Below are 13,956 nucleotides of genomic sequence, written 5' to 3'. Positions count from 1 at the left end.
CTTGTCCTAGAAGACACAGTAATTTTACGTCACCTTTCTGGACTGGTCTAAGGTCTCTAAGAGAAGATAATCTAGTTTCGGGGTGAGAAGTGCACAGCCCGAGCAGAAGCAGCACCTAACATTTCTTGTCTTGAGTGTGGCCCCAAGCACTGCATGCATGAGAGAGAAAACAGCATGTGCGTGAACCTGTGCTGGTGTTTCTGGGGGCAGAGGGGAGGGAAGGCGGTTTAGGGCCGAGCTTATTAGGATTAGAAACCACTGCTTTTCAGGTTGTTATTTACTGGTATCAATGAGCAGTGATGGAAGCACTCGCCTTATGACTGTTTTGTAACTTGCACTGGGTTTGACAGGACTTGCCTTGCCTGCAGCCTTCTGGGAGACTTGAAGCTCACCCAGAAGTGTGGGGTTAGTTTTGGCAGCCAAAAGTTTAATTAGAATTTCACCCGCACGTATCTGGCTTACAGAGCCCGGATAACGCAACCTCCCGGCAGCCCCAAGGACGCGTGTGCTGACTTTTCACGGCAGTGCCCGATGCCCGGCATTAATCCCGCGGGCGATCCCCGCCCGGCCCCGGCTCCGGCTCCGGCTCCGGCTCCGGCTCGGCTCTGCCTCGCACACCATGAGCCGCCCGCAGGGACTCGCTAGCAGGACTTTGGGCACCTCCGCGTTGCTTCCCCTTGCGAGCGGCACGGCGGAAGATGCTGCTGTGCTCTGCCGGAGGTGCGAAGCCGCCCGCTCTGGCCCGTAGGGCGGCGGCGATGCGGGCGGCAGGCGGCGAGGGCAGCGGAGAGGCGGCGGCGAGACGCGCTGCTGAGAAAGTTTGCCGGTGCCCGAGGGCGAGTTTCACGCGTGAGCGGCCGGGGCTGGCGGGACGGCTCGGCGGGTGCCGGAGCCGCGCCGCGTCCGCGGGGGCCGGGCCGGGCCGGGGCGGGGGGAAGGGGCGTCGCCATCTGCTGTTAATTCCCCGGTCATTGGATTAGTAACCCGCGGTGATGAGATCAGCGGGATCGGCTTTCGCGAGGGGGCACGGCGCTCGCCGCGCTCCCCAGCTGCGCCGGCTCTCGCATGAGGCGGCGGCGGGCGGCCCAGGGGGAGGCAGCGCGCACAAAGCCCGGTAGCCGCCGCAGGCCGCCGCCCCCGGGCACCGGGCGGGGCTCCCGGGCGGCCCGGCCGAGCCGAGCGCAGCCGCCCCGAGCCCCGCAGCCGCCCGCAGCCCCCCGGGCACGGCGCCCGTCTCGCTCCGGGCCGCGGCTCCCCCCGGCCGCCCCCGGCTCCTCTCGCTTCCCCGGGGCAACCACGGGCAGCCGGCGGCGGGAGCAGCCTCTGCCGGGCGAGCGCGCTGCGGGCGGGGGCACGGGCTCCGAGCGTGGCGAGCTCGGCCACGGTGGCTCCCGAGTTTGTTTACTTGTATTCCGCGTCTCGTCCCCGGGATCGCCTCTCTGCCGGCATAGCGGATCGGTGGCAGTGCCGTGCTGAGGGTTTATGGTAAGTTTGCGGTGGGCGAATCCCTCGGTTCGTGGGAATTCGCTGTTTTGTTGCAGTGTGTAAAGACACGTTTGTGGGGGGCTTCTTGTATTTTTTTTTTTTTTTAGCACTGGGTTTCAAGCTGGTGTTTAAAGGAATACACTTGCGAAGCGTCTTCTGCTTTATAATGAAATTGTTTGCAATAGAAATTCGTTTCCTGAGCTAATTAAGAGAATTATTTCTAGATGTTGGATAACTAGAGATCTACGTTTCTCATAAACTGAATGTATCTGACTTTGCGCTGCCGAACGCATACCCTCTTGCCTAATGATTGCCACAAGCTAATGTTTTACAGTGGTTACTTGGTGCTTTTTCGGGCAGTAAAAGCTAGACCTCAGTTCTAAAAGGAAACAGATCTGAAATACTAAACTATCTTCTTCGTAAGAGTAAGAGGCAAGCTGAACCTTTGTCAAGACAAGCCTGAATTTGTATGCGAGACTTGTGTTTCAACAAAGGAAGGTATTGACTGAATTTGCCCTCATGTTACTTGTAAGAACTCGGAGCCAGGCGGTGGGTTTGCTGTCGCTGGTAGGAAGCTGTTCCTGCCGAGGGACCAAGGGCAGGGGAGCTGAACGCTGCTCTCGCAGCCCCATTCGTTCCTGGAGGGGCTCTGGCGTTGATGTGGCAGCGTCCGTGCTGGCAGCAAGTCATTTTTATTTCTTTGTGCCTAGAACTTGGCGTGTAGACTGCTACAGGGTGGAAAGTGTCCTATATAGAGAGATGGCCGGCTACCACTTCAGCTGCCGGTTTGATGTTGGCTATAGCCCTTTGGTGCTGAAGTCATACCTGATATTTTCACAGTGCTCTGTTTGCCTTCCGGTGACAGAAGCAATCCCTGATAAGATATCTCCACACTGCAAAAGAGCTTATCAGGAGAAAAAAAACAGTCCCAGAGAGTTGATGCTTGTGGGTGAAACTGGCCTGACTTGTGCAGTGTATCTCGAAGGATGCTACATTTTTAATGTTGTTTCTGTAACTAAAGCAGACTGTCAGGGACATGAATATCAAATTGCTGTTAGATTATTTGGTGCTGCTGACAGAGAAATGCCAGATACTGTACGTTCTCCTAACAACAAGCGGAAGTTTTATAACTGGCCTTAGTCATGTAAGTCTGGTTTCCTTGGTAGCTAATGTGCCTCGGTATCTTGCTGCTAACTCCGGATGTCCTTGGATGACCGTCCTGTGCCTCAGTGTCCCTGCCAGGGCTGAAGGGAGGCTCGGTACTTCCCTGCATCACCAGCATGACAAAACTTCCCAGCTCCGTGCCTTGCTGAGGCCCTCATGTGGGTGTTGCTCTGGAAGTACACACTGGTGCTGTTGGGCTCGAGAGCCCTGTATGCATTCCCATCCCATCCTGCCGGCCTGTTTGTCTTTGCAAATGTCACTGCAGCCAGCTCTGAAGCACCGGGCTTCCTGCTCAACAGGCTCTGGGGCTCGGGACTAAGAAAGCAGTGCCACCTTTTTGCAAGGAGCTTTTCGGAGTTGTGAGACTTTTGGTCTGTTTGGTTTTTGGGTTGTTTTTTTTTTTTTTTTTGCGGGGGGGGGGGGATGTCATGGTGGGGTTTGTTTGTTTTTGTTTGGTTGGTTTTTTAACAGGAGCATAAAACCTCCCATGAGAAGTACTGATCGGGTATCTGTTTTCTTGAAAGAACCTGAACTTTTGATTCTTGGTTTGACCAAATGACAGTCATCTTTATGGCTCGTGCTTGTGCAGCATAGGAATTTCTGAATGATGGGACATCTCTCCTGTGACTCCACAAGCAACAATTCATTAACTCATCAGGCTTCATTGTTGCTGTTTTATAACTTTTTATAATGGATTTTCCATGTACCAAGAAAAACCAAGGAAGCTATTTTTGTCTCCTTTTCCTTCACAGTCACTGTTTTCCCCTCTTCTGTGTATAGGACATTGACCTCTTTTTATGGAGAAGGGAAATAATTTTCACAGTGGCACTCAGTGCCATGTGACAGGACTCCATGTGATGGTTACTTTGAGTTGGCTTCTTGTAATTGAGACAGCTGTGGAGTTTTCTCTTGAAGAGCTGATTTGCTGACACATTTGAGACCTAGTGAGAGCAATCAAGGAAGAAGGCATTACATGATTTTCTGAGGTAGTATTGTTAAAAATCCTTGGCTAAAGTGAGTAGCAAGATCATGCTAGATATTCAACTGTCCCATCCCCATAATTCTTCATGGCCAAGAAGAGGAGGGTAGAAAGAGTGATGCCTTATTCAAATTCTGTAAGCCATGCCGTGTTTGAGCTGTCTGCTCTCTTCAGTCTGCTTGGCTGCTCACTACTGCTGCACTGACATCCTCTGCTTGATTCTTTTTGTGCTGGGGCAACTTCAGTGTAAACTTGTGGCTTTTGCAGTGGTAAATCCCAGGCTGAATAATGGTAATGCAGAGTGGCCTTGATACTCGCATCTATTTCCTGCATCAGTTAGTGAGGATAAATGCACTCTTAATAGAATATCTGTGTAAAGAAAACCTGGATGTATTCTCGTCTCAGCAGGTTTCCCAGGACAGAGGATGGATGTAAATGTTGCTGGACTTCATAAATCCTCTCTGAAGACTGAGGCGAGACTGATGGTAGAGAGGAGTGGAGACTGGTACTGCTGGGTGCCCGCCTTCCTGGCGCCATCCAGGAAGCAAAGCTGGGCTTGTGGCTCCAGGGATGAAGGGCTCCATGCTGGCAGAGCTCTGGATGGATGGATGGATGCAGTGTAGTCTCTCTGAGCTATGTCAATTCAGTATGCACCTTGAGATTAGCAGAGATGCAGGTCACACGTGTTGTCCTGGGAATTTCAAGTATTTACTAAGCCAGAATAAATCCATTTTCTGTGATGAAGGCATTGCTTAAACCTGCCCACTGAACAGTTAACCGGTTTTTGCAATCAAAGCTTTTTGTAAAGTTTCTATGTATGGCTAAATATTTGCTTATAATTTGGAAGTTGATGTTGTTGGACTGACTGAAAATAAATGAGTGCTGTGGGTTGAAACTTGCCAGACCAGATAGCTACCTCGCCCACTGTATTTTTCGTGGCGTTGTGTTCATGCTGGTGAATCTGTGTCACTCCCTGCAGCACACATAGCCTTTGGGGGTGACTTTAGGCTGTCTTTGCAACATGCAACCCCGGCAGCCCAGGGCTCTGTTAGCCGACATAGGTTGTGCTGTAGGATAGGATGTTAATGCATCATGTGCTTCCTGGAAGAGCAGTTCATGTTTTCCAACTTTTTAAACTTCAGTCAACTCATGCTCAGGTTGTTTGTGGGGATTGGTTGTTTGCTTTTTGCCTTGAAAAGGTGTGTGTGCATCACTGCCACTGGTGCTAGACTGTGTACTGCCAATATACTAGGGATTGCTGCTCCAGAAGGGCTGAATGCAGCTTCACTGAAAACTTTTCCAAAGAACAACAGGTGTCTGTTATTTTGTTGTAGTGTCCAAGATCTGTCGCTTGAAGAGAGCAGAGTAGTGTACGTGACCTGTGCTCCCTCAAGAGTTAAAGTATTTGAAATGGGGGGTGCTGTCTGAATCCTGCTTTCAGGTGATGTTCCGAATGATGTCGGGAAATACCTTTTCCTCAGCTGCTTGTACAGTTCTACAGCCCTTTAGATTGGATGGTGATTAAGTTAAAATTTAGTTTTGGTTTGATTTTTTGTGTTTGGAAAGCTGGCAGTATAATCAGTAGCATTCACAGCCTATCAGGGAAAAATCCTTGCCCTGAAGAGATTTAACAGTGTGCTCCAGTGGCCTTGGTGGCAGCATGGAAAAATGTATAAAGGAGAGCTTGAAAATGTGGGTTATATTTTTTGGGAGCAGTCGTGGTTAAGAAAGATCAGTGCTCACAGGGTCCCATGACTTTGGGCTAAGAACTGTCATTTGGCTGGCAATAATTGATTAAAGCTTGATGGCTCTATTTTGTCTTCCTCTGCTCTATTGAAGACTGGCCCATCAAGAGTGCTGAGCAGAGCTCACCACTTTCCTTCCTTTGGCTCTTTTCCACCGGAAATGAAGTAGTGTCAGGTACTAGCCTGTTGAAATGTACATATGTGTGTGTTTGTATTTTTTGGGGGGTGTCTTTTTTAAGTGGATGTCACCTTTGCCTCAGAGGCCAATGTGGAGCAGCATTTTATTTCTGTAGGAATTGGAATGCAGAAATTTTACATAATTTGCTGTGGTTTGGCCATAGCAAAGAAGCATGTGAGGAGAATTTATATGTTTCCATCCTTAGTAAGAGGTCAGGTGCCTGGACTTGAACATGTGTGCTCTGTGTCCTAAATCTGTTCATTCTGAAGTCATTTGAACTTAGACCAGTGCTGAGCAGTATTCTGTATAATTTCTTGCTTCTCTTTGCTTATTTGTGTATCTTTGGATTGAACATTTTGGGGTAATCCTGCTCCTGACTGGTGTCAGATGACAAGTTTTATTGTGTTGCATTGCAGAGTGTGGTGACTTAGCAACTTTATCTTTGAGGATTTGTCTGAGGCTGAAGCGACAAGTAAGCTTTGGTGTGCAGCATGAAGTGCAGCAGTGTATGAAATCCGTCTTGGAGCTGATTGCAAGCTAATTCTTTCAGAGCTGTACAGCAGACTCCTTAGATGAGCTTGCTTTCTTGATTAAACTTGTTTCCAAAAGCTTGTTCTTGTACTACCTTTCTCTTCCTAACCTATTGTTAAAGCCAGGGGTGCACTTGTCTGCTGTTGTGCCTTTCTGCAGTGACGACTCCTAAGGAGAATATTGCCAAGAGATTTCGAGAAAGAGAAAAGATTGGTTGTATTTACAGTGTCTCCTCAAAAGAATGAGGATTTGCTTCCTGCAGAAGTGGGTCCATGCCCTGGGACCTAACCATGGTCCAGACTGCAGGAGCTCATCTCCTGAAGCCTCTGCTTGCTGGGATAGGGAGCTGCTGAGGGAATTCCCTGTGGAGGGGCTGGACAGCCTGGACCTCTTGTCCTGAGGCAGCACAGGCGCTGCTGGCAGCCGACTTTGCTGTTCTGTTTCTTCAGTAGTTTTTCTGCTTGGCACCTGAATATGGCCCAGCTCTGTGTGAGAGGGGAAAGCGAGGCCAGTACCTAGAGACCATTCAAGCTCCTTCTACACCTTGCAGCAGCAGCTTCATGTAGCCTCTGTTAAAAAGGGTGTTTCTTGAATGTTCAAAAATCAACATATTTAGAATTGCTTTTTCAAGGGAGCATTAATCATGCGGGAGCACTCGCATAGCTTTAGGCATGGAAAAAGGTGGGATTTTTCAAATCTGATGAAAGGTTTAGGTACTTAATTATAATTTAACTGTTTCTCCTCTGTCTCTTCTTCAAATGAATGCAGAAACAAATTACCACCAGCAGACGGATACCTTTTTCATTAGATATTGGAGGTCATAATTTTAAGAGAGCCACGTTGTGCAAAGTATTTACATCAGTGCTACATTTCATACTGAGAATGAGCTGTCCACAGAAATCCCTACGTGGAGATTGTAGGCGCAGTCATGATCTGTGTGTTGGTTCTAAAAAATAGTTTTGCTCTGGAAGGATGAAAATGGCTTGGAAGAAAGTTGGCTGGTATCTTTAAACACTGAACTAATTCTCCAAAATATTGAGCTTACTTCCGATTAAACTATTTCATGATAGAAGCCACGCAAAATGAAGCAATAAATTCACAGTGTTGTCAACAAGGATTGTATTACTTCACCTGTGAGAAAATGCCATGACAATCAAATCGATGTATAGCTAAGGAAATAGTTCGTTTAAGTGGTAAAGAGCATTTTGAATTTTGAGCTTTAACTGTTTGTTGAGTTACTAGTGAAACTGTAAATGGTTTCTTGTTTTGAGAATGACTTTAAGGGCAGCTGGGACGCAGCAATCGGGGCGGGGGCCAGTACTGGTACTTCTGAACCTCTGTTTTCCGAGTGTTTTAGACTCCATGTCCACAATAAGTTCTGCTGTCATTTGCTTTTGACAACAGAATCATTGCAGTGTTATGAAGTCAATGGTTGCTTTAAAATAAAGTTCAAATATTAGTTTGCTTGAACTTCCTTGCTCGATGATGTCACTGCATATAGTTTTGTAGTGTGTCCTGTATTTTACTTCATTTATGTTAGTTGCTGGCTCAAGTTATAAATAATCCCAAAATCCAGTGTAGTTGACCTGGGAATTTATGAGTTAAAACTGAAACTTTGTCCTTACAGCATTGCTTGTGGTATTTTCTGACTGAGACACTTTCTTGAGTTAAAAAAAAGCACCCATTAAAATTTAACTAATTCATTTGTTTGATTATCTTGAAAGTTAATTCTAATTTAACTTGTAAAAAGGTGTACTTGTAGATACTTCAGATTTGTGTAACATCTTTGCATGGGGAATTGAGTGTCTGTTCCTCATGGCTTATCACTGGTCTGCTTGAATTTAAATTGAGGGTCTGAGAGTGTGATAGGAGCACATGCTGAACTCTTTCTGAGACTGAGGATATTTTGAGGCTCCAGCTAGTTCACTTGGGCAGGGCCATTACTTTTTTCTTTGCCTAGGAAAGGAGCAGCAGCAGTGCCCTTCTGGGCATGTGCTAAACCTGAGAATAATAAATGAAATTCTGATCTTTGATGTTTTCATCTCATGCTTGAGCAAAGTCCCTGTCTGTAGAGCAGATTGTGGGGGTCTGACCCTGCAAGGAGGTTCAGGTGCATCTTGCTTTCAGAAATTATGATGCAGCATAAAGAAATGGAAATGCTATTTTCCTTGTTGAAATCTATTGTCAAACATGGCAGAGATGACAGAAGTTGTTTGAAATAAAGACAGTGGCACATCAAAGTCTATAAAAGACAGAAGCACTGCCATCCCAACCTCATTTTACTGTTGCTGCATACTAGTGTTACATCTGGTTTGTACCAGCACCTGACTATCCCTGTGCTTCAGTACCATCAGCCTCTGATGCTGTTAACATCTGGGTAATACTTGCTGTGATATTCTCACTTCTAAGTGTACTGATCATTCACTAAATATTTATAGAGTCCTTGGGTTTTGATGTTGCAAGATAAAAAGGGTGCATTTTCCATCATCTGTTGTATTCAAAGGCAAATAACACATTGAAGCTGGTGATTATTTAAAATATTATCACATCAAGAAGTTCCTTTGTACTTTGGTCACTGCTGACGTAACTGTTTCCAGTAGTCTAGAAAACCTTGCACGTAGTTCACTGCTGGCCTGTTTAGACTAAGATGCAGTGTTGTAAGTGCAGTGATCATCTACCAAAGATGTGAGAATGTGCTCAGGAAGGATTTGTTACAACATGTGTAGTATCTTGTCTTTTCAGATTTAAATAGAACAAGATGTATTAAACAAGCATGAGCATGAGACCTGGAATATGTCCTTGTTGTTTTTAAATTTTTTAGCATTCATATTAGCGTTGTTTGAAACAAAATGTGTGGGTGGAGAGAAGGAAGAGAGGCTCACCTGTGAGATCTCTTGGTAGCAACGTACTCAAGTGTGGACAGGGAAAGAGAGGAACACAGAACAGCAGTTCTTGAAGGTGATGGAGAAAAAGGTGATTAATTTGTCAAAGGGACTAAGCTTAAGTATTTGTCAGGATTTAAAAAAGGAAACAGGGGAGTGAAAATAGACTTCACAGGCAGGGTGCACAAAGGGAACCATCAGGAATTGCTGCAAGGTCCAACTCCTGTGCTGCTCAAACTCCTGTGAGGAGTCAGCAGTGATGTGGTAACAGAACTTCCCTCACCTCAGTAAGCTGCAGTGGGATGGGAGGAAGTGCATGAAGCTGTTGCCTTGACTTCATGCCTAGGGTTACAGTAGGCTTTCAGTTTATAATAATTGGGGTTTTTTTCAGTGAGTCACCTTCAGCATTGATAACTGGCTTGCATTTCCTGCTCTTAGGCTCGGTAACAAGAATCAGCAGCTTGTTTTCACTCAAATACATCTCTGTCTAGCAATGGTGAATAATAGTGCAAGGGAATTAAAAATCCATATGTTCTAGTTCATCACAGTTTGACTGCTGGAAAAAGACACCAAAGGGAAATTCAAGCTGAAATGTCTCAACACTCCCGGGACATGAGAGTGACTGATGAGCTCGCTTTTACTGCTTTACTCCATCCACATCCTGCTAATAGAGGACATGGGAGCAGGAAGTCTTCCTCAATGCAGAAGCCAACCCTCTCCCTTTACTCCCTTTATTTTTAGGTTTTGTTTTCCCTGTGGTAAAATCGTTTGGAACCTGGGTGAGCAGTGCCCAGGGTTAGACAGAAATGTGACTCAGTAGTGCCTGCTGCCTGGTGTGTCATTCAGGAGATGAGCAGAGACTCTTTCTCTCACCCTGTAGCTAGAGGCTGGGGATGTAATTCCAGTGTGTGGAGTTCTGACATCGTGTTTTCTTCTGCACATGGATGAAGATAGTGAATGGATGCAGAACTGTTTTTCTTTTTGTTTTGACTGTTGGAAGAAGTGGAAAAACCACTGGCTAAACCTGACATCTAAATTTAGATGTCTGAATTAGCAATGCAGGAAGCAGTAGCGAAGCAAACAGCTCGGTTCCTCTGGAGCACTGCTGGCTGGCAGGATAGAAAATCTGGGCACTTAACAGATGCAGGCATCTCTTCACACCTCCTGGGAAAAATGTGTGTGGGATGCTTCCTCTGGATAATCCTTAAGCCTAGGCTAAACTGGCAGTTTAACTTTCGTCAGAATTCCCAGTGAAGAGGTTTTCACAAGGGATTTTTTACTTGTAATTTTTTTTTTGTCTATTTGCATACAGTGGGGTTTGCTTCCACAGCTGTTCTGCATTTGGTTTCCATAGTGGTAAGGAATGTGGTGTGCTGAAATCAAGGCTGAGCCTAATAGTCTATTGTAGAAATAGGATTGTAAGGAAAAATTCAAGCAGTTACTTTATTACAGCAAAGATGTGTGGGTTGATGGTCTTGGTAGAATTCAGTTCAGTCTCATGGTACAAGAAGAAATTTCATTACCTGTAATAATTAGCTTTTGAAATAGAGAGGATTATCTTTCATTTTAATCACCCTGCCTTAATAGCAGGGAAGAAAAACCATTGTTTTATAAGAGTCCCAACTCTGTTCTCAGTGTTTTCTAGAATGACATTTTAATTGAATTTTATATTTACGGGACTGATACTTAAAACTTGTCATTCTCATGGGTTCTTACCTGTTTCCCCCTGTATATTTACCAGTTGTATTTTTAAAGAGTGTAAGCTTCTGTCCTGCTTGTCCTGCAAAAAAAAAATTTCGCAAACAATTCTTTATGAAGAGAATTATTACTTCTAGTGGTCATTTTTAACATGCAACTCTTTAATATTCAGCCACATTTCTCTTGTTAACACAAAGCATTGTATATATATGCTTCATATCCAGTGTGTGAATAGCTTGTAAATAAATTACAAAAGTAGGTTTAAATTTCATGCCTGTACTTAGCAAAACTAATGGATAGTAATCAGTGTAATGGCTGATGATAGATTGTGCTGTGCCAGCAGGGGAACTGGCACCCAGAAGAAGTAACACCAGCTCAGGAGTGGCTAGAGACTGGCTGGTGAACGTGTTCTTCTCCAGATGCTTTTTTAATTCCTTCAATTAACTTGATTAAGCAGCTTAGCTTAAGTAAGCAGAATTTGTGACTTGGAAGTTCTCCCATGTAGTATTTTCCCATTGCCTTAGGAATTAATTCCTTTAATGTCGTGTCTGTGTAAAGCAGGCAGCCGTGGTCGCTCCTGAGTCTTGCACAGACACGAAATGGTGTGTGCTTAGTATGAGAGGCACACACAGGGGTGGTATTTCCCCTCTCTGCAGTTGGCTCTTGGCAGAAGTCATAAATCATGGTGATTTCTCCACAGTGCAATTGAATGGAGCCTGACTACTGTATTTTTTTATTGGTGTTGAAAGTTCCCCGTGCTTAGATCACTCTGAATCCTCCATCAGGAGAGAGGAGCACGCTCTCTCCTCTGTGCGCTGTGGTTCCCGAGCAAGGGAATTGCTCTCAGCAACCACTTTGGAATTTCCTAATTGTATCACTGGTGTCCCAACCAGGTAACTTGGTGCATTCTCTTTTCTACCCAATGTTTTATCTTCACAGCATGTGTCATTAGACAGGGAATAGGGACAGGGATGTTAAGTAGGAAGTCAGATGGTAGCACAGAGTTCTTGTCCATCTGTTTGCTTTCCTTGAAGACATCCCCTCCTGTTCCAGTAAGGATGGTGGTTATGTTGCAGTAGCCTGTATTTTTTAGAGCACAGAAAAGTGGCCTCAGCTGGAACCTATTTTGTGTATCCTACAGATCCTGATGGTACTGGGGAACCCACCCATCAGTAACTACTGCAGCACAAGCAGGATTGACGGCTGAGTATTGTGGCAGCTGGAGCTCTCTGAGGCTCAGCTCTTGTGTTTACAGCTGCTGGCCCAACAAATTGTTGTTTTCCAGATTGTAAGTCATTCATTCTGGTCCTGGCTTGCAGTTTTTTGTATAAATATAAGTCTTTCTGCAGCATCAGAAGTTGCAGTGTCTTATATAGATTGCCATTAAATCAATGCAGTAATTTCAGAAATTTAGATCTGTGTTTACAGGTGGGACTTTTTTTCTTAAGAGAATTTCAGAGAGGAGCCTGACACTACATCTCCTTTTTCTGCTCCCCTTGGTTTTAGTGTGTTAGTCAGATGATGATGTACTTTGGTAATTGCTCATGAGTCTGCTACATAATGAAAGGAGAGGGTTGAGTATGCTTCCATGATGCTTCTCTTTCTAGCAGTGCCAGGTGGGGAGGTAAATAACAGGGTGCTAAAAAATGGATAAAATTTTAAGCCGAATGTAGCTTCCCAGTATGAAGGAAACTGACAATGGGATATACAGGAAAAGGAGGGGAAGAGATGAAAAGGAAACGGAAACTAGAAAGACTGGGCTTGTAACAAAAAGCCCTTTGCCACAGATGTGATGAAGATATGTTGGGCAGTTGAAAATACTTTTGTTTTCCATTCCCTCCTTCACTGTGGAGGAAGATCTCTGTTCATGAGAGAGGTTCTTCAGGTAGCTAGAAGTGTTAATAGACCTCTGGGTTTTAATGCTTCTTTGAACTTCCATACTGTGTAAGTTACTTTCTGCAAACTTGCCTCAATTTTTGATCTCTTGACTGTAAATTGTAACAGAGTTCATGCTAAAAATGAAAATGTACAACTGCTCTTGATTCCATGATTCTTGTAGAGATTTCTGTGTCTGCACAGCGCTTCAGTGAAAAATGTCAGTTTATCTGTTCAAAGAATGGTTGGAATTTAAACTGCCTTTGATTTCCAGTATCCTTAGACACTTTTTTCCTTAACCTGTAGGCCAAAAGTCTTGCTTTCCTCCTCTGAAGCTATTTGTAGCATTTGTGCAGTATCCCACATGGTTTTACATTCAACAGTGGTGTGGTTTGTATGTGACTTCCAAGTCTTTTGCAGCAGTAAATGATTGTTTGAGAAATGCAAGTTTGCATTTAGGCTCAAGTGAACATCTTGGTTAGTTGTCAAATGATTCTGGAAGGATCTTTGTATAAACCTACTTCATTTTATGCTACTTGTGCTGCTCTTGAGGATGTAGTAAACAAAAACAAGTTTAGCTCTGATGAAGTTGAAAAAAGAGTAATTTTCCTAGTATTCATTCAGGAATGCAGGCCGTACTGAGTATGTTACAGTTTTTATAACTCAGTGGGAAGATGACTTGTTTTCCTGGAGTTAGTCCTTTACTTTTAAAGATATTTCTAAATGTTACTTTTATTCTTTATCATGATGGAAGTCAAGATGATCTGTATATGCCAATGCAATCTAGGTTTTTGTTTTTCCCAGAATTAAAAACTCTGAGCACTTTGTTTTTAATATATTACACCTGTTGCTGGAGCTTAGCTCATGATTACTGATGGGCTTTCTCTTTGTCTAAAGTACAGCTGATCCAAATTTAGACTGAGCACATTTTTCTCCAGGGCAGAACAGGTCCTTGCCTGAGTTATTGGAGAATCAGAGTCTGGCAGATTTAGATCATATCTGGAAGATTGTCTGCAATCATATCAAATATGGGGGGTTTGTGCAAAGATTAATTGGAATATGCTCTTTTTTAATTTTTAATATAGCTTTTGCAGGACTTCCAGAATGTGATGCTACTTACTTTATTTCAGCAGCAGTACATCTAAAGATTAAGTGCTAGTATATTTTTAGTCCCATCAAAACTTGCATCCTGGTACAGTTTTCTTCCAAATAACTTTGAATCTTTTTTCCCCCCTTTTCATCCAATGCATTAAAGGAGGAAATATAGTTAGTAATTAATTGTTACAAATAAATTGCTGCTTAAAAAAAATTCCCTACAGAAGACTGCTTAGCAGGGTGAACTAGGGTGTAAAGTTATTTTGAGAAATACGGACCTTGTGTTTGAGCTTATAGATCAGTCTGTGTTGAGAGTTGTCCTGT

The 13,956-nt window shown here is 44.4% G+C and overlaps 1 protein-coding gene across 4 annotated transcripts in view; it reads left to right on the top strand.

Moving 5' to 3' along the window:
* Positions 1–498: 498 nt before the first annotated feature.
* The window catches only part of SPSB4 (splA/ryanodine receptor domain and SOCS box containing 4), an 81,049-nt gene continuing 67,591 nt past the window's right edge, over positions 499–13,956 (top strand). For 2 of the 4 annotated variants that reach the window (XM_032119804.1, XM_032119803.1), the window contains exon 1: positions 1,236–1,485. The gene's annotated coding sequence lies outside the window, so the exon portion shown is untranslated. Of the gene's footprint in view, positions 721–962; positions 1,486–13,956 lie in introns of those variants that run through there. The other 2 variants (XM_032119806.1, XM_032119802.1) reach the window with 2 other exon arrangements.

Source organism: Corvus moneduloides, chromosome 10, assembly GCF_009650955.1.
Source record: "Corvus moneduloides isolate bCorMon1 chromosome 10, bCorMon1.pri, whole genome shotgun sequence".
Lineage (NCBI taxonomy): Eukaryota > Metazoa > Chordata > Aves > Passeriformes > Corvidae > Corvus > Corvus moneduloides.
The sequence above is the reverse complement of the archived record's forward strand: the minus strand, read 5'-3'. Positions and strand labels throughout refer to the sequence as shown.